General features: G+C 42.4%; 7 non-coding genes across 7 annotated transcripts; all 7 read right to left on the bottom strand.

Moving 5' to 3' along the window:
- Positions 1-854: 854 nt before the first annotated feature.
- trnas-gcu (transfer RNA serine (anticodon GCU)) lies at positions 855-936 on the bottom strand. The gene has a single exon. It is a non-coding gene; the product is annotated as a tRNA-Ser (tRNA).
- Positions 937-1978: 1042 nt separating this feature from the next.
- Positions 1979-2060, bottom strand: trnas-gcu (transfer RNA serine (anticodon GCU)). Its single transcript has one exon. It is a non-coding gene; the product is annotated as a tRNA-Ser (tRNA).
- A 3274-nt stretch (positions 2061-5334) lies between these two features.
- trnas-gcu (transfer RNA serine (anticodon GCU)) lies at positions 5335-5416 on the bottom strand. Its single transcript has one exon. It is a non-coding gene; the product is annotated as a tRNA-Ser (tRNA).
- A 3830-nt stretch (positions 5417-9246) lies between these two features.
- On the bottom strand, positions 9247-9328 carry trnas-gcu (transfer RNA serine (anticodon GCU)). Its single transcript has one exon. It is a non-coding gene; the product is annotated as a tRNA-Ser (tRNA).
- Positions 9329-12378: 3050 nt separating this feature from the next.
- trnas-gcu (transfer RNA serine (anticodon GCU)) lies at positions 12379-12460 on the bottom strand. The gene has a single exon. It is a non-coding gene; the product is annotated as a tRNA-Ser (tRNA).
- Positions 12461-17748: 5288 nt separating this feature from the next.
- On the bottom strand, positions 17749-17830 carry trnas-gcu (transfer RNA serine (anticodon GCU)). The gene has a single exon. It is a non-coding gene; the product is annotated as a tRNA-Ser (tRNA).
- Positions 17831-18866: 1036 nt separating this feature from the next.
- On the bottom strand, positions 18867-18948 carry trnas-gcu (transfer RNA serine (anticodon GCU)). The gene has a single exon. It is a non-coding gene; the product is annotated as a tRNA-Ser (tRNA).
- Between the last annotated feature and the right edge of the window lie 876 nt (positions 18949-19824).

Below are 19824 nucleotides of genomic sequence, written 5' to 3'. Positions count from 1 at the left end.
CAAATCCCACTATTGAGGTTGCCCTTGGTGAAGTTATTCTTCAATACCTGAATCTTATTAGTCGCTCTAGGATTGCGCAGGGATTCTATTTTCATGTGGGGCCATGTAAGAGAGGAAATAACAAATGTTGTGTGAAGAGGTTGGTGTTATAATCCACACATGCAGTTCATCGCCTTCACCACTCAGATACCAAGTCCTGTGCTCTCGCTGTGGCAGTCAGCAATTTTGCCAGTGTTTGTGAAAGTCAAAATCTTCCAGTGCCAAAATAAAGCACATCATTTGAATTGTTACTCGATGAGGATGGGATTCAAACCCATGCATGCAGAGCACAATGGATTAGCAGTCCATCGCCTTAACCACTCGGCCACCTCATCCTGTTTTTTGGAAGTTGCAAATGACCTTAAAAGACTGTAGTTGCTGTATGTAAACCCTAGAATGAAATCAATGAAAGTTAGGCAGAGCAATGGCAAGGCCATGTGTCGATCCCATCGAGACATTTAACAAATGTTTTGTCAGGCCGAGTGGTCTCCAGTGCTTGATTAAGTGTGTTGAGGTGTCGGTTCAAATCCCACTATTGAGGTTGCCCTTGGTGAAGTTATTCTTCAATACCTGAATCTTATTAGTCGCTCTAGGATTGCGCAGGGATTCTATTTTCATGTGGGGCCATGTAAGAGAGGAAATAACAAATGTTGTGTGAAGAGGTTGGTGTTATAATCCACACATGCAGTTCATCGCCTTCACCACTCAGATACCAAGTCCTGTGCTCTCGCTGTGGCAGTCAGCAATTTTGCCAGTGTTTGTGAAAGTCAAAATCTTCCAGTGCCAAAATAAAGCACATCATTTGAATTGTTACTCGATGAGGATGGGATTCGAACCCATGCATGCAGAGCACAATGGATTAGCAGTCCATCGCCTTCACCACTCGGCCACCTCATCCTGTTTTTTGGAAGTTGCAAATGACCTTAAAAGACTGTAGTTGCTGTATGTAAACCCTAGAATGAAATCAATGAAAGTTAGGCAGAGCAATGGCAAGGCCATGTGTCGATCCCATCGAGACATTTAACAAATGTTTTGTCAGGCCGAGTGGTCTCCAGTGCTTGATTAAGTGTGTTGAGGTGTCGGTTCAAATCCCACTATTGAGGTTGCCCTTGGTGAAGTTATTCTTCAATACCTGAATCTTATTAGTCGCTCTAGGATTGCGCAGGGATTCTATTTTCATGTGGGGCCATGTAAGAGAGGAAATAACAAATGTTGTGTGAAGAGGTTGGTGTTATAATCCACACATGCAGTTCATCGCCTTCACCACTCAGATACCAAGTCCTGTGCTCTCGCTGTGGCAGTCAGCAATTTTGCCAGTGTTTGTGAAAGTCAAAATCTTCCAGTGCCAAAATAAAGCACATCATTTGAATTGTTACTCGATGAGGATGGGATTCAAACCCATGCATGCAGAGCACAATGGATTAGCAGTCCATCGCCTTAACCACTCGGCCACCTCATCCTGTTTTTTGGAAGTTGCAAATGACCTTAAAAGACTGTAGTTGCTGTATGTAAACCCTAGAATGAAATCAATGAAAGTTAGGCAGAGCAATGGCAAGGCCATGTGTCGATCCCATCGAGACATTTAACAAATGTTTTGTCAGGCCGAGTGGTCTCAAGTGCTTGATTAAGTGTTTTGAGCTGTCGGTTCAAATCCCACCATTGAGGTTGCCCTTGGTGAAGCTATTCTTCAATACCTGAATCTTATTTGTCGCACTAGAATTGGGCAGGGATTCTATTTTCATGTGGGGCCATGTAAGAGAGGAAATAACAAATGTTTTGTGAAGAGGTTGGTGTTATAATCCACACATGCAGTTCATCGCCTTCACCACTCAGATACCAAGTCCTGTGCTCTCGCTGTGGCAGTCAGCAATTTTGCCAGTGTTTGTGAAAGTCAAAATCTTCCAGTGCCAAAATAAAGCACATCATTTGAATTGTTACTCGATGAGGATGGGATTCGAACCCATGCATGCAGAGCACAATGGATTAGCAGTCCATCGCCTTAACCACTCGGCCACCTCATCCTGTTTTTTGGAAGTTGCAAATGACGTTAAAAGACTGTAGTTGCTGTATGTAAACCCTAGATTGAAATCAATGAAAGTTATGCAGAGCAATGGCAAGGCCATGTGTCTATCCCATCGAGACATTTAACAAATGTTTTGTCAGGCCGAGTGGTCTCCAGTGCTTGATTAAGTGTGTTGAGGTGTCGGTTCAAATCCCACTATTGAGGTTGCCCTTGGTGAAGTTATTCTTCAATACCTGAATCTTATTAGTCGCTCTAGGATTGCGCAGGGATTCTATTTTCATGTGGGGCCATGTAAGAGAGGAAATAACAAATGTTGTGTGAAGAGGTTGGTGTTATAATCCACACATGCAGTTCATCGCCTTCACCACTCAGATACCAAGTCCTGTGCTCTCGCTGTGGCAGTCAGCAATTTTGCCAGTGTTTGTGAAAGTCAAAATCTTCCATTGCCAAAATAAAGCACCGAATTTTAATTGTTACACGATGAGACTCTAACCCATGCATGTAGAGCACAATGGATAAGCAGTCCATCGCCTTAACCACTCATCCACCTCATCCTGTTACTTACATGTGGCAAATGACCTTAAAAACCTGTAGTTGCTGTATGTAAACCCTAGATTGAAATCAATGAAAGTTAGGCAGAGCAATGGCAAGGCCATGTGTCGATCCCATCGAGACATTTAACAAATGTTTTGTCAGGCCGAGTGGTCTCAAGTGCTTGATTAAGTGTTTTGAGCTGTCGGTTCAAATCCCACCATTGAGGTTGCCCTTGGTGAAGCTATTCTTCAATACCTGAATCTTATTTGTCGCACTAGAATTGGGCAGGGATTCTATTTTCATGTGGGGCCATGTAATAGAGGAAATAACAAATGTTTTGTGAAGAGGTTGGTGTTATAATCCACACATGCAGTTCATCGCCTTCACCACTCAGATACCAAGTCCTGTGCTCTCGCTGTGGCAGTCAGCAATCTTACCAGTGTTTGTGAAAGTCAAAATCTTCCAGTGCCAAAATAAATCACTGAATTTTAATTGTTACACGTTGAGGATGGGATTCGAACCCATGCATGCAGAGCACAATGGATTAGCAGTCCATCGCCTTAACCACTCGGCCACCTCATCCTGTTTTTTGGAAGTTGCAAATGACGTTAAAAGACTGTAGTTGCTGTATGTAAACCCTAGATTGAAATCAATGAAAGTTAGGCAGAGCAATGGCAAGGCCATGTGTCGATCCCATCGAGACATTTAACAAATGTTTTGTCAGGCCGAGTGGTCTCAAGTGCTTGATTAAGTGTTTTAAACTGTCGGTTCAAATCCCACTATTGAGGTTGCCCTTGGTGAAGCTATTCTTCAATACCTGAATCTTATTAGTCGCACTAGAATTGGGCAGGGATTCTATTTTCATGTGGGGCCATGTAAGAGAGGAAATAACAAATGTTTTGTGAAGAGGTTGGCGTTATAATCCACACATGCAGTTCATCGCCTTCACCACTCAGATACCAAGTCCTGTGCTCTCGCTGTGGTAGTCAGCAATTTTACCAGTGTTTGTGAAAGTCAAAATCTTCCAGTTCCAAAATAAAGCACAACATTTTAATTGTTACACGATAAGGATGGGATTCGAACCCATGCATGCAGAGCACAATGGATTAGCAGTCCATCGCCTTAACCACTCGGCCACCTCATCCTGTTTTTTGGAAGTTGCAAATGACGTTAAAAGACTGTAGTTGCTGTATGTAAACCCTAGATTGAAATCAATGAAAGTTATGCAGAGCAATGGCAAGGCCATGTGTCTATCCCATCGAGACATTTAACAAATGTTTTGTCAGCCCGAGTGGTCTCCAGTGCTTGATTAAGTGTGTTGAGGTGTCGGTTCAAATCCCACTATTGAGGTTGCCCTTGGTGAAGTTATTCTTCAATTCCTGAATCTTATTAGTCGCACTAGGATTGTGCAGGGACTCTACATTCATGTGGGGCCATGTAAGAGAGGAAATAACAAATGTTTTGTGAAGAAGTTGGTGTTATAATCCACACATGCAGTTCATCGCCTTCACCACTCAGATACCAAGTCCTGTGCTCTCGCTGTGGCAGTCAGCAATTTTACCAGTGTTTTGTGAAAGTCAAAATCTTCCATTGCCAAAATAAAACACAGAATTTTAATTGTTACACGATGAGACTCTAACCCATGCATGTAGAGCACAACGGATAAGCAGTCCATCGCCTTAACCACTCATCCACCTCATCCTGTTACTTACATGTGGCAAATGACCTTAAAAACCTGTAGTTGCTGTATGTAAACCCTAGATTGAAATCAATGAAAGTTATGCAGAGCAAAGGCAAGGCCATGTGTCTATCCCATCGAGACATTTAACAAATGTTTTGTCAGCCCGAGTGGTCTCCAGTGCTTGATTAAGTGTGTTGAGGTGTCGGTTCAAATCCCACTATTGAGGTTGCCCTTGGTGAAGTTATTCTTCAATTCCTGAATCTTATTAGTCGCACTAGGATTGTGCAGGGACTCTACATTCATGTGGGGCCATGTAAGAGAGGAAATAACAAATGTTTTGTGAAGAAGTTGGTGTTATAATCCACACATGCAGTTCATCGCCTTCACCACTCAGATACCAAGTCCTGTGCTCTCGCTGTGGCAGTCAGCAATTTTACCAGTGTTTTGTGAAAGTCAAAATCTTCCATTGCCAAAATAAAACACAGAATTTTAATTGTTACACGATGAGACTCTAACCCATGCATGTAGAGCACAACGGATAAGCAGTCCATCGCCTTAACCACTCATCCACCTCATCCTGTTACTTACATGTGGCAAATGACCTTAAAAACCTGTAGTTGCTGTATGTAAACCCTAGATTGAAATCAATGAAAGTTAGGCAGAGCAAAGGCAAGGCCATGTGTCTATCCCATCGAGACATTTAACAAATGTTTTGTCAGCCCGAGTGGTCTCCAGTGCTTGATTAAGTGTGTTGAGGTGTCGGTTCAAATCCCACTATTGAGGTTGCCCTTGGTGAAGTTATTCTTCAATTCCTGAATCTTATTAGTCGCACTAGGATTGTGCAGGGACTCTACATTCATGTGGGGCCATGTAAGAGAGGAAATAACAAATGTTTTGTGAAGAAGTTGGTGTTATAATCCACACATGCAGTTCATCGCCTTCACCACTCAGATACCAAGTCCTGTGCTCTCGCTGTGGCAGTCAGCAATTTTGCCAGTGTTTGTGAAAGTCAAAATCTTCCAGTGCCAAAATAAAGCACATCATTTGAATTGTTACTCGATGAGGATGGGATTCGAACCCATGCATGCAGAGCACAATGGATTAGCAGTCCATCGCCTTAACCACTCGGCCACCTCATCCTGTTTTTTGGAAGTTGCAAATGACGTTAAAAGACTGTAGTTGCTGTATGTAAACCCTAGATTGAAATCAATGAAAGTTATGCAGAGCAATGGCAAGGCCATGTGTCTATCCCATCGAGACATTTAACAAATGTTTTGTCAGGCCGAGTGGTCTCCAGTGCTTGATTAAGTGTGTTGAGGTGTCGGTTCAAATCCCACTATTGAGGTTGCCCTTGGTGAAGTTATTCTTCAATACCTGAATCTTATTAGTCGCTCTAGGATTGCGCAGGGATTCTATTTTCATGTGGGGCCATGTAAGAGAGGAAATAACAAATGTTGTGTGAAGAGGTTGGTGTTATAATCCACACATGCAGTTCATCGCCTTCACCACTCAGATACCAAGTCCTGTGCTCTCGCTGTGGCAGTCAGCAATTTTGCCAGTGTTTGTGAAAGTCAAAATCTTCCATTGCCAAAATAAAGCACCGAATTTTAATTGTTACACGATGAGACTCTAACCCATGCATGTAGAGCACAATGGATAAGCAGTCCATCGCCTTAACCACTCATCCACCTCATCCTGTTACTTACATGTGGCAAATGACCTTAAAAACCTGTAGTTGCTGTATGTAAACCCTAGATTGAAATCAATGAAAGTTAGGCAGAGCAATGGCAAGGCCATGTGTCGATCCCATCGAGACATTTAACAAATGTTTTGTCAGGCCGAGTGGTCTCAAGTGCTTGATTAAGTGTTTTGAGCTGTCGGTTCAAATCCCACCATTGAGGTTGCCCTTGGTGAAGCTATTCTTAAATACCTGAATCTTATTTGTCGCACTAGAATTGGGCAGGGATTCTATTTTCATGTGGGGCCATGTAATAGAGGAAATAACAAATGTTTTGTGAAGAGGTTGGTGTTATAATCCACACATGCAGTTCATCGCCTTCACCACTCAGATACCAAGTCCTGTGCTCTCGCTGTGGCAGTCAGCAATCTTACCAGTGTTTGTGAAAGTCAAAATCTTCCAGTGCCAAAATAAATCACTGAATTTTAATTGTTACACGTTGAGGATGGGATTCGAACCCATGCATGCAGAGCACAATGGATTAGCAGTCCATCGCCTTAACCACTCGGCCACCTCATCCTGTTTTTTGGAAGTTGCAAATGACGTTAAAAGACTGTAGTTGCTGTATGTAAACCCTAGATTGAAATCAATGAAAGTTAGGCAGAGCAATGGCAAGGCCATGTGTCGATCCCATCGAGACATTTAACAAATGTTTTGTCAGGCCGAGTGGTCTCAAGTGCTTGATTAAGTGTTTTAAACTGTCGGTTCAAATCCCACTATTGAGGTTGCCCTTGGTGAAGCTATTCTTCAATACCTGAATCTTATTAGTCGCACTAGAATTGGGCAGGGATTCTATTTTAATGTGGGGCCATGTAAGAGAGGAAATAACAAATGTTTTGTGAAGAGGTTGGCGTTATAATCCACACATGCAGTTCATCGCCTTCACCACTCAGATACCAAGTCCTGTGCTCTCGCTGTGGTAGTCAGCAATTTTACCAGTGTTTGTGAAAGTCAAAATCTTCTAGTTCCAAAATAAAGCACAACATTTTAATTGTTACACGATAAGGATGGGATTCGAACCCATGCATGCAGAGCACAATGGATTAGCAGTCCATCGCCTTAACCACTCGGCCACCTCATCCTGTTTTTTGGAAGTTGCAAATGACGTTAAAAGACTGTAGTTGCTGTATGTAAACCCTAGATTGAAATCAATAAAAGTTATGCAGAGCAATGGCAAGGCCATGTGTCTATCCCATCGAGACATTTAACAAATGTTTTGTCAGCCCGAGTGGTCTCCAGTGCTTGATTAAGTGTGTTGAGGTGTCGGTTCAAATCCCACTATTGAGGTTGCCCTTGGTGAAGTTATTCTTCAATTCCTGAATCTTATTAGTCGCACTAGGATTGTGCAGGGACTCTACATTCATGTGGGGCCATGTAAGAGAGGAAATAACAAATGTTTTGTGAAGAAGTTGGTGTTATAATCCACACATGCAGTTCATCGCCTTCACCACTCAGATACCAAGTCCTGTGCTCTCGCTGTGGCAGTCAGCAATTTTACCAGTGTTTTGTGAAAGTCAAAATCTTCCATTGCCAAAATAAAACACAGAATTTTAATTGTTACACGATGAGACTCTAACCCATGCATGTAGAGCACAACGGATAAGCAGTCCATCGCCTTAACCACTCATCCACCTCATCCTGTTACTTACATGTGGCAAATGACCTTAAAAACCTGTAGTTGCTGTATGTAAACCCTAGATTGAAATCAATGAAAGTTAGGCAGAGCAATGGCAAGGCCATGTGTCTATCCCATCGAGACATTTAACAAATGTTTTGTCAGCCCGAGTGGTCTCCAGTGCTTGATTAAGTGTGTTGAGGTGTCGGTTCAAATCCCACTATTGAGGTTGCCCTTGGTGAAGTTATTCTTCAATTCCTGAATCTTATTAGTCGCACTAGGATTGTGCAGGGACTCTACATTCATGTGGGGCCATGTAAGAGAGGAAATAACAAATGTTTTGTGAAGAAGTTGGTGTTATAATCCACACATGCAGTTCATCGCCTTCACCACTCAGATACCAAGTCCTGTGCTCTCGCTGTGGCAGTCAGCAATTTTACCAGTGTTTTGTGAAAGTCAAAATCTTCCATTGCCAAAATAAAACACAGAATTTTAATTGTTACACGATGAGACTCTAACCCATGCATGTAGAGCACAACGGATAAGCAGTCCATCGCCTTAACCACTCATCCACCTCATCCTGTTACTTACATGTGGCAAATGACCTTAAAAACCTGTAGTTGCTGTATGTAAACCCTAGATTGAAATCAATGAAAGTTAGGCAGAGCAATGGCAAGGCCATGTGTCGATCCCATCGAGACATTTAACAAATGTTTTGTCAGGCCGAGTGGTCTCCAGTGCTTGATTAAGTGTGTTGAGGTGTCGGTTCAAATCCCACTATTGAGGTTGCCCTTGGTGAAGTTATTCTTCAATACCTGAATCTTATTAGTCGCTCTAGGATTGCGCAGGGATTCTATTTTCATGTGGGGCCATGTAAGAGAGGAAATAACAAATGTTGTGTGAAGAGGTTGGTGTTATAATCCACACATGCAGTTCATCGCCTTCACCACTCAGATACCAAGTCCTGTGCTCTCGCTGTGGCAGTCAGCAATTTTGCCAGTGTTTGTGAAAGTCAAAATCTTCCATTGCCAAAATAAAGCACCGAATTTTAATTGTTACACGATGAGACTCTAACCCATGCATGTAGAGCACAATGGATAAGCAGTCCATCGCCTTAACCACTCATCCACCTCATCCTGTTACTTACATGTGGCAAATGACCTTAAAAACCTGTAGTTGCTGTATGTAAACCCTAGATTGAAATCAATGAAAGTTAGGCAGAGCAATGGCAAGGCCATGTGTCGATCCCATCGAGACATTTAACAAATGTTTTGTCAGGCCGAGTGGTCTCAAGTGCTTGATTAAGTGTTTTAAACTGTCGGTTCAAATCCCACTATTGAGGTTGCCCTTGGTGAAGCTATTCTTCAATACCTGAATCTTATTAGTCGCTCTAGGATTGCGCAGGGATTCTATTTTCATGTGGGGCCATGTAAGAGAGGAAATAACAAATGTTGTGTGAAGAGGTTGGTGTTATAATCCACACATGCAGTTCATCGCCTTCACCACTCAGATACCAAGTCCTGTGCTCTCGCTGTGGCAGTCAGCAATTTTGCCAGTGTTTGTGAAAGTCAAAATCTTCCAGTGCCAAAATAAAGCACATCATTTGAATTGTTACTCGATGAGGATGGGATTCGAACCCATGCATGCAGAGCACAATGGATTAGCAGTCCATCGCCTTAACCACTCGGCCACCTCATCCTGTTTTTTATAAGTTGCAAATTACCTTAAAAGACTGTAGTTGCTGTATGTAAACCCTAGATTGAAATCAATGAAAGTTAGGCAGAGCAATGGCAAGGCCATGTGTCGATCCCATCGAGACATTTAACAAATGTTTTGTCAGGCCGAGTGGTCTCCAGTGCTTGATTAAGTGTGTTGAGGTGTCGGTTCAAATCCCACTATTGAGGTTGCCCTTGGTGAAGTTATTCTTCAATACCTGAATCTTATTAGTCGCTCTAGGATTGCGCAATGATTCTATTTTCATGTGGGGCCATGTAAGAGAGGAAATAACAAATGTTGTGTGAAGAGGTTGGTGTTACAATCCACACATGCAGTTCATCGCCTTCACCACTCAGATACCAAGTCCTGTGCTATCGCTGTGGCAGTCAGCAATTTTACCAGTGTTTGTGAAAGTCAAAATCTTCCATTGCCAAAATAAAGCACTGAATTTTAATTGTTACACGATGAGATTCTAACCCATGCATGTAGAGCACAATGGATAAGCAGTCCATCGCCTTAACCACTCATCCACCTCATCCTGTTATTTACATGTTATTTACCAGTGTTTGTGAAAGTCAAAATCTTCCAGTGCCAAAATAAATCACCAAATTTTAATTGTTACACGATGAGGATGGGATTCAAACCCATGCACGCAGAGCACAATGGATTAGCAGTCCATCGCCTTAACCACTCGGCCACCTCATTCTGTTTTTTGGAAGTTGCAAATGACCTTAAAAGACTGTAGTTACTGTATGTAAACCCTAGATTGAAATCAATGAAAGTTATGCAGAGCAATGGCGAGGACATGTGTCGATCCCATCGAGACATTTAACAAATGTTTTGTCAGGCCGAGTGGTCTCCAGTGCTTGATTAAGTGTGTTGAGGTGTCGGTTCAAATCCCACCATTGAGGTTGCCCTTGGTGAAGTTATTCTTCAATACTTGAATCTTATTAGTCGCTCTAGGATTGCGCAGGGATTCTATTTTCATGTGGGGCCATGTAAGAGAGGAAATAACAAATGTTGTGTGAAGAGGTTGGTGTTACAATCCACACATGCAGTTCATCGCCTTCACCACTCAGATACCAAGTCCTGTGCTATCGCTGTGGCAGTCAGCAATTTTACCAGTGTTTGTGAAAGTCAAAATCTTCCATTGCCAAAATAAAGCACTGAATTTTAATTGTTACACGATGAGATTCTAACCCATGCATGTAGAGCACAATGGATAAGCAGTCCATCGCCTTAACCACTCATCCACCTCATCCTGTTATTTACATGTTATTTACCAGTGTTTGTGAAAGTCAAAATCTTCCAGTGCCAAAATAAATCACCAAATTTTAATTGTTACACGATGAGGATGGGATTCAAACCCATGCACGCAGAGCACAATGGATTAGCAGTCCATCGCCTTAACCACTCGGCCACCTCATTCTGTTTTTTGGAAGTTGCAAATGACCTTAAAAGACTGTAGTTACTGTATGTAAACCCTAGATTGAAATCAATGAAAGTTATGCAGAGCAATGGCGAGGACATGTGTCGATCCCATCGAGACATTTAACAAATGTTTTGTCAGGCCGAGTGGTCTCCAGTGCTTGATTAAGTGTGTTGAGGTGTCGGTTCAAATCCCACCATTGAGGTTGCCCTTGGTGAAGTTATTCTTCAATACTTGAATCTTATTAGTCGCTCTAGGATTGCGCAGGGATTCTATTTTCATGTGGGGCCATGTAAGAGAGGAAATAACAAATGTTTTGTGAAGAGGTTGGTGTTATAATCCACACATGCAGTTCATCGCCTTCACCACTCAGATACCAAGTCCTGTGCTCTCGCTGTGGCAGTCAGCAATTTTGCCAGTGTTTGTGAAAGTCAAAATCTTCCAGTGCCAAAATAAAGCACATCATTTTAATTGTTACACGATGAGGATGGGATTCGAACCCATGCATGCAGAGCACAATGGATTAGCAGTCCATCGCCTTAACCACTCGGCCAGCCCATCCTGTATTTTAGAAGTGGAAAATGACCTTAAAAAACTGTAGTTGCTGTCTGTAAACCCTAGATTGAAATCAATGAAAGTTAGGCAGAGCAATGGCAAGGACATGTGTCGATCCCATCGAGACATTTAACAAATGTTTTGTCAGGCCGAGTGGTCTCAAGTGCTTGATTAAGTGTTTTGAGCTGTCGGTTCAAATCCAACCATTGAGGTTGCCCTTGGTGAAGCTATTCTTCAATACCTGAATCCTATTAGTCGCACTAGGATTGTGCAGGGGCTCTATATTCATGTGGGGCCATGTAAGAGAGGAAAAAACAAATGTTGTGTGAAGAGGTTGGTGTTATAATCCACACATGCAGTTCATCGCCTTCACCACTCAGATACCAAGTCCTGTGCTCTCGCTGTGGCAGTCAGCAATTTTGCCAGTGTTTGTGAAAGTCAAAATCTTCCATTGCCAAAATAAAGCACAACATTTTAATTGTTAATCGATGAGGATGGGATTCGAACCCATGCATGCAGAGCACAATGGATAAGCAGTCCATCGCCTTAACCACTCATCCACCTCATCCTGTTACCTACATGTGGCAAATGACCTTAAAAACCTGTAGTTGCTGTATGTAAACCCTAGATTGAAATCAATGAAAGTTAGGCAGAGCAATGGCAAGGCCATGTGTCTATCCCATCGAGACATTTAACAAATGTTTTGTCAGCCCGAGTGGTCTCCAGTGCTTGATTAAGTGTGTTGAGGTGTCGGTTCAAATCCCACTATTGAGGTTGCCCTTGGTGAAGTTATTCTTCAATACCTGAATCTTATTAGTCGCTCTAGGATTGCACAGGGATTCTATTTTCATGTGGGGCCATGTAAGAGAGGAAATAACAAATGTTGTGTGAAGAGGTTGGTGTTATAATCCACACATGCAGTTCATCGCCTTCACCACTCAGATACCAAGTCCTGTGCTCTCGCTGTGGCAGTCAGCAATTTTGCCAGTGTTTGTGAAATTCAAAATCGTCCAGTGCCAAAATAAAGCACATCATTTTAATTGTTACTCGATGAGGATGGGATTCGAACCCATGCATGCAGAGCACAATGGATTAGCAGTCCATCGCCTTAACCACTCGGCCACCTCATCCTGTTTTTTAGAAGTTGCAAATGACGTTAAAAGACTGTAGTTGCTGTATGTAAACCCTAGATTGAAATCAATGAAAGTTATGCAGAGCAATGGCAAGGCCATGTGTCTATCCCATCGAGACATTTAACAAATGTTTTGTCAGCCCGAGTGGTCTCCAGTGCTTGATTAAGTGTGTTGAGGTGTCGGTTCAAATCCCACTATTGAGGTTGCCCTTGGTGAAGTTATTCTTCAATACCTGAATCTTATTAGTCGCACTAGGATTGTGCAGGGACTCTACATTCATGTGGGGCCATGTAAGAGAGGAAATAACAAATGTTTTGTGAAGAAGTTGGTGTGATAATCCACACATGCAGTTCATCGCCTTCACCACTCAGATACCAAGTCCTGTGCTCTCGCTGTGGCAGTCAGCAATTTTACCAGTGTTTTGTGAAAGTCAAAATCTTCCATTGCCAAAATAAAGCAACAAATTTTAATTGTTACACGATGAGATTCTAACCCATGCATGTAGAGCACAATGGATAAGCAGTCCATCGCCTTAACCACTCATCCACCTCATCCTGTTATTTATATGTGGCAAATGACCTTAAAAACCTGTAGTTGCTGTATGTAAACCCTAGATTGAAATCAATGAACGTTAGGCAGAGCAATGGCAAGGCCATGTGTCGATCCCATCGAGACATTTAACAAATGTTTTGTCAGGCCGAGTGGTCTCAAGTGCTTGATTAAGTGTGTTGAGGTGTCGGTTCAAATCCCACTATTGAGGTTGCCCTTGGTGAAGTTATTCTTCAATACCTGAATCTTATTAGTCGCACTAGGATTGTGCAGGGACTCTACATTCATGTGGGGCCATGTAAGAGAGGAAATAACAAATGTTTTGTGAAGAAGTTGGTGTTATAATCCACACATGCAGTTCATCGCCTTCACCACTCAGATACCAAGTACTGTGCTCTCGCTGTGGCAGTCAGCAATTTTACCAGTGTTTGTGAAAGTCAAAATCTTCCATTGCCAAAATAAAGCACCGAATTTTAATTGTTACACGATGAGATTCTAACCAATGCATGTAGAGCACAATGGATAAGCAGTCCATCGCCTTAACCACTCATCCACCTCATCCTGTTATTTACATGTTATTTACCAGTGTTTGTGAAAGTCAAAATCTTCCAGTGCCAAAATAAATCACAGAATTTTAATTGTTACACGATGAGGATGGGATTCAAACCCATGCACGCAGAGCACAATGGATTAGCAGTCCATCGCCTTAACCACTCGGCCACCTCATTCTGTTTTTTGGAAGTTGCAAATGACCTTAAAAGACTGTAGTTACTGTATGTAAACCCTAGATTGAAATCAATGAAAGTTATGCAGAGCAATGGCGAGGACATGTGTCGATCCCATCGAGACATTTAACAAATGTTTTGTCAGGCCGAGTGGTCTCCAGTGCTTGATTAAGTGTGTTGAGGTGTCGGTTCAAATCCCACCATTGAGGTTGCCCTTGGTGAAGTTATTCTTCAATACTTGAATCTTATTAGTCGCTCTAGGATTGCGCAGGGATTCTATTTTCATGTGGGGCCATGTAAGAGAGGAAATAACAAATGTTTTGTGAAGAGGTTGGTGTTATAATCCACACATGCAGTTCATCGCCTTCACCACTCAGATACCAAGTCCTGTGCTCTCGCTGTGGCAGTCAGCAATTTTGCCAGTGTTTGTGAAAGTCAAAATCTTCCAGTGCCAAAATAAAGCACAACATTTTAATTGTTACACGATGAGGATGGGATTCGAACCCATGCATGCAGAGCACAATGGATTAGCAGTCCATCGCCTTAACCACTCGGCCAGCCCATCCTGTATTTTAGAAGTGGAAAATGACCTTAAAAAACTGTAGTTGCTGTCTGTAAACCCTAGATTGAAATCAATGAAAGTTAGGCAGAGCAATGGCAAGGCCATGTGTCTATCCCATCGAGACATTTAACAAATGTTTTGTCAGCCCGAGTGGTCTCCAGTGCTTGATTAAGTGTGTTGAGGTGTCGGTTCAAATCCCACTATTGAGGTTGCCCTTGGTGAAGTTATTCTTCAATACCTGAATCTTATTAGTCGCTCTAGGATTGCACAGGGATTCTATTTTCATGTGGGGCCATGTAAGAGAGGAAATAACAAATGTTGTGTGAAGAGGTTGGTGTTATAATCCACACATGCAGTTCATCGCCTTCACCACTCAGATACCAAGTCCTGTGCTCTCGCTGTGGCAGTCAGCAATTTTGCCAGTGTTTGTGAAATTCAAAATCGTCCAGTGCCAAAATAAAGCACATCATTTTAATTGTTACTCGATGAGGATGGGATTCAAACCCATGCATGCAGAGCACAATGGATTAGCAGTCCATCGCCTTAACCACTCGGCCACCTCATCCTGTTTTTTAGAAGTTGCAAATGACGTTAAAAGACTGTAGTTGCTGTATGTAAACCCTAGATTGAAATCAATGAAAGTTATGCAGAGCAATGGCAAGGCCATGTGTCTATCCCATCGAGACATTTAACAAATGTTTTGTCAGCCCGAGTGGTCTCCAGTGCTTGATTAAGTGTGTTGAGGTGTCGGTTCAAATCCCACTATTGAGGTTGCCCTTGGTGAAGTTATTCTTCAATACCTGAATCTTATTAGTCGCACTAGGATTGTGCAGGGACTCTACATTCATGTGGGGCCATGTAAGAGAGGAAATAACAAATGTTTTGTGAAGAAGTTGGTGTGATAATCCACACATGCAGTTCATCGCCTTCACCACTCAGATACCAAGTCCTGTGCTCTCGCTGTGGCAGTCAGCAATTTTACCAGTGTTTTGTGAAAGTCAAAATCTTCCATTGCCAAAATAAAGCAACAAATTTTAATTGTTACACGATGAGATTCTAACCCATGCATGTAGAGCACAATGGATAAGCAGTCCATCGCCTTAACCACTCATCCACCTCATCCTGTTATTTATATGTGGCAAATGACCTTAAAAACCTGTAGTTGCTGTATGTAAACCCTAGATTGAAATCAATGAACGTTAGGCAGAGCAATGGCAAGGCCATGTGTCGATCCCATCGAGACATTTAACAAATGTTTTGTCAGGCCGAGTGGTCTCAAGTGCTTGATTAAGTGTGTTGAGGTGTCGGTTCAAATCCCACTATTGAGGTTGCCCTTGGTGAAGTTATTCTTCAATACCTGAATCTTATTAGTCGCACTAGGATTGTGCAGGGACTCTACATTCATGTGGGGCCATGTAAGAGAGGAAATAACAAATGTTTTGTGAAGAAGTTGGTGTTATAATCCACACATGCAGTTCATCGCCTTCACCACTCAGATACCAAGTACTGTGCTCTCGCTGTGGCAGTCAGCAATTTTACCAGTGTTTGTGAAAGTCAAAATCTTCCATTGCCAAAATAAAGCACCGAATTTTAATTGTTACACGATGAGATTCTAACCAATGCATGTAGAGCACAATGGATAAGCAGTCCATCGCCTTAACCACTCATCCACCTCATCCTGTTATTTACATGTTATTTACCAGTGTTTGTGAAAGTCAAAATCTTCCAGTGCCAAAATAAATCACAGAATTTTAATTGTTACACGATGAGGATGGGATTCAAACCCATGCACGCAGAGCACAATGGATTAGCAGTCCATCGCCTTAACCACTCGGCCACCTCATTCTGTTTTTTGGAAGTTGCAAATGACCTTAAAAGACTGTAGTTACTGTATGTAAACCCTAGATTGAAATCAATGAAAGTTATGCAGAGCAATGGCGAGGACATGTGTCGATCCCATCGAGACATTTAACAAATGTTTTGTCAGGCCGAGTGGTCTCCAGTGCTTGATTAAGTGTGTTGAGGTGTCGGTTCAAATCCCACCATTGAGGTTGCCCTTGGTGAAGTTATTCTTCAATACTTGAATCTTATTAGTCGCTCTAGGATTGCGCAGGGATTCTATTTTCATGTGGGGCCATGTAAGAGAGGAAATAACAAATGTTTTGTGAAGAGGTTGGTGTTATAATCCACACATGCAGTTCATCGCCTTCACCACTCAGATACCAAGTCCTGTGCTCTCGCTGTGGCAGTCAGCAATTTTGCCAGTGTTTGTGAAAGTCAAAATCTTCCAGTGCCAAAATAAAGCACAACATTTTAATTGTTACACGATGAGGATGGGATTCGAACCCATGCATGCAGAGCACAATGGATTAGCAGTCCATCGCCTTAACCACTCGGCCAGCCCATCCTGTATTTTAGAAGTGGAAAATGACCTTAAAAAACTGTAGTTGCTGTCTGTAAACCCTAGATTGAAATCAATGAAAGTTAGGCAGAGCAATGGCAAGGACATGTGTCGATCCCATCGAGACATTTAACAAATGTTTTGTCAGGCCGAGTGGTCTCAAGTGCTTGATTAAGTGTTTTGAGCTGTCGGTTCAAATCCAACCATTGAGGTTGCCCTTGGTGAAGCTATTCTTCAATACCTGAATCCTATTAGTCGCACTAGGATTGTGCAGGGGCTCTATATTCATGTGGGGCCATGTAAGAGAGGAAAAAACAAATGTTGTGTGAAGAGGTTGGTGTTATAATCCACACATGCAGTTCATCGCCTTCACCACTCAGATACCAAGTCCTGTGCTCTCGCTGTGGCAGTCAGCAATTTTGCCAGTGTTTGTGAAAGTCAAAATCTTCCATTGCCAAAATAAAGCACAACATTTTAATTGTTAATCGATGAGGATGGGATTCGAACCCATGCATGCAGAGCACAATGGATAAGCAGTCCATCGCCTTAACCACTCATCCACCTCATCCTGTTACCTACATGTGGCAAATGACCTTAAAAACCTGTAGTTGCTGTATGTAAACCCTAGATTGAAATCAATGAAAGTTAGGCAGAGCAATGGCAAGGCCATGTGTCTATCCCATCGAGACATTTAACAAATGTTTTGTCAGCCCGAGTGGTCTCCAGTGCTTGATTAAGTGTGTTGAGGTGTCGGTTCAAATCCCACTATTGAGGTTGCCCTTGGTGAAGTTATTCTTCAATACCTGAATCTTATTAGTCGCTCTAGGATTGCACAGGGATTCTATTTTCATGTGGGGCCATGTAAGAGAGGAAATAACAAATGTTGTGTGAAGAGGTTGGTGTTATAATCCACACATGCAGTTCATCGCCTTCACCACTCAGATACCAAGTCCTGTGCTCTCGCTGTGGCAGTCAGCAATTTTGCCAGTGTTTGTGAAATTCAAAATCGTCCAGTGCCAAAATAAAGCACATCATTTTAATTGTTACTCGATGAGGATGGGATTCGAACCCATGCATGCAGAGCACAATGGATTAGCAGTCCATCGCCTTAACCACTCGGCCACCTCATCCTGTTTTTTAGAAGTTGCAAATGACCTTAAAAGACTGTAGTTGCTGTATGTAAACCCTAGAATGAAATCAATGAAAGTTAGGCAGAGCAATGGCAAGGCCATGTGTCGATCCCATCGAGACATTTAACAAATGTTTTGTCAGGCCGAGTGGTCTCCAGTGCTTGATTAAGTGTGTTGAGGTGTCGGTTCAAATCCCACTATTGAGGTTGCCCTTGGTGAAGTTATTCTTCAATACCTGAATCTTATTAGTCGCTCTAGGATTGCGCAGGGATTCTATTTTCATGTGGGGCCATGTAAGAGAGGAAATAACAAATGTTGTGTGAAGAGGTTGGTGTTATAATCCACACATGCAGTTCATCGCCTTCACCACTCAGATACCAAGTCCTGTGCTCTCGCTATGGCAGTCAGCAATTTTGCCAGTGTTTGTGAAAGTCAAAATCTTCCATTGCCAAAATAAAGCACCGAATTTTAATTGTTACACGATGAGACTCTAACCCATGCATGTATAGCAAAATGGATAAGCAGTCCATCGCCTTAACCACTCATCCACCTCATCCTGTTACTAACATGTGGCAAATGACCTTAAAAACCTGTAGTTGCTGTATGTAAACCTTAGATTGAAATCAATGAAAGTTAGGCAGAGCAATGGCAAGGCCATGTGTCGATCCCATCGAGACATTTAACAAATGTTTTGTCAGGCCGAGTGGTCTCAAGTGCTTGATTAAGTGTTTTGAGCTGTCGGTTCAAATCCCACCATTGAGGTTGCCCTTGGTGAAGCTATTCTTCAATACCTGAATCTTATTTGTCGCACTAGAATTGGGCAGGGATTCTATTTTCATGTGGGGCCATGTAAGAGAGGAAATAACAAATGTTGTGTGAAGAGGTTGGTGTTATAATCCACACATGCAGTTCATCGCCTTCACCACTCAGATACCAAGTCCTGTGCTCTCGCTGTGGCAGTCAGCAATTTTGCCAGTGTTTGTGAAAGTCAAAATCTTCCAGTGCCAAAATAAAGCACATCATTTGAATTGTTACTCGATGAGGATGGGATTTGAACCCATGCATGCAGAGCACAATGGATTAGCAGTCCATCGCCTTAACCACTCGGCCACCTCATCCTGTTTTTTGGAAGTTGCAAATGACCTTAAAAGACTGTAGTTGCTGTATGTAAACCCTAGAATGAAATCAATGAAAGTTAGGCAGAGCAATGGCAAGGCCATGTGTCGATCCCATCGAGACATTTAACAAATGTTTTGTCAGGCCGAGTGGTCTCCAGTCCTTGATTAAGTGTGTTGAGGTGTCGGTTCAAATCCCACTATTGAGGTTGCCCTTGGTGAAGTTATTCTTCAATACCTGAATCTTATTAGTCGCTCTAGGATTGCGCAGGGATTCTATTTTCATGTGGGGCCATGTAAGAGAGGAAATAACAAATGTTGTGTGAAGAGGTTGGTGTTATAATCCACACATGCAGTTCATCGCCTTCACCACTCAGATACCAAGTCCTGTGCTCTCGCTGTGGCAGTCAGCAATTTTGCCAGTGTTTGTGAAAGTCAAAATCTTCCATTGCCAAAATAAAGCACCGAATTTTAATTGTTACACGATGAGACTCTAACCCATGCATGTAGAGCACAATGGATAAGCAGTCCATCGCCTTAACCACTCATCCACCTCATCCTGTTACTTACATGTGGCAAATGACCTTAAAAACCTGTAGTTGCTGTATGTAAACCCTAGATTGAAATCAATGAAAGTTAGGCAGAGCAATGGCAAGGCCATGTGTCGATCCCATCGAGACATTTAACAAATGTTTTGTCAGGCCGAGTGGTCTCAAGTGCTTGATTAAGTGTTTTGAGCTGTCGGTTCAAATCCCACTATTGAGGTTGCCCTTGGTGAAGATATTCTTCAATACCTGAATCTTATTAGTCACACTAGAATTGGGCAGGGATTCTATTTTCATGTGGGGCCATGTAAGAGAGGAAATAACAAATGTTTTG

This window comes from Oncorhynchus clarkii, chromosome 33 (genome assembly GCF_045791955.1).
Source record: "Oncorhynchus clarkii lewisi isolate Uvic-CL-2024 chromosome 33, UVic_Ocla_1.0, whole genome shotgun sequence".
NCBI lineage: Eukaryota > Metazoa > Chordata > Actinopteri > Salmoniformes > Salmonidae > Oncorhynchus > Oncorhynchus clarkii.
Note: the sequence above shows the minus strand (reverse complement) of the source record. Positions and strands in the feature narration are given on the sequence as shown.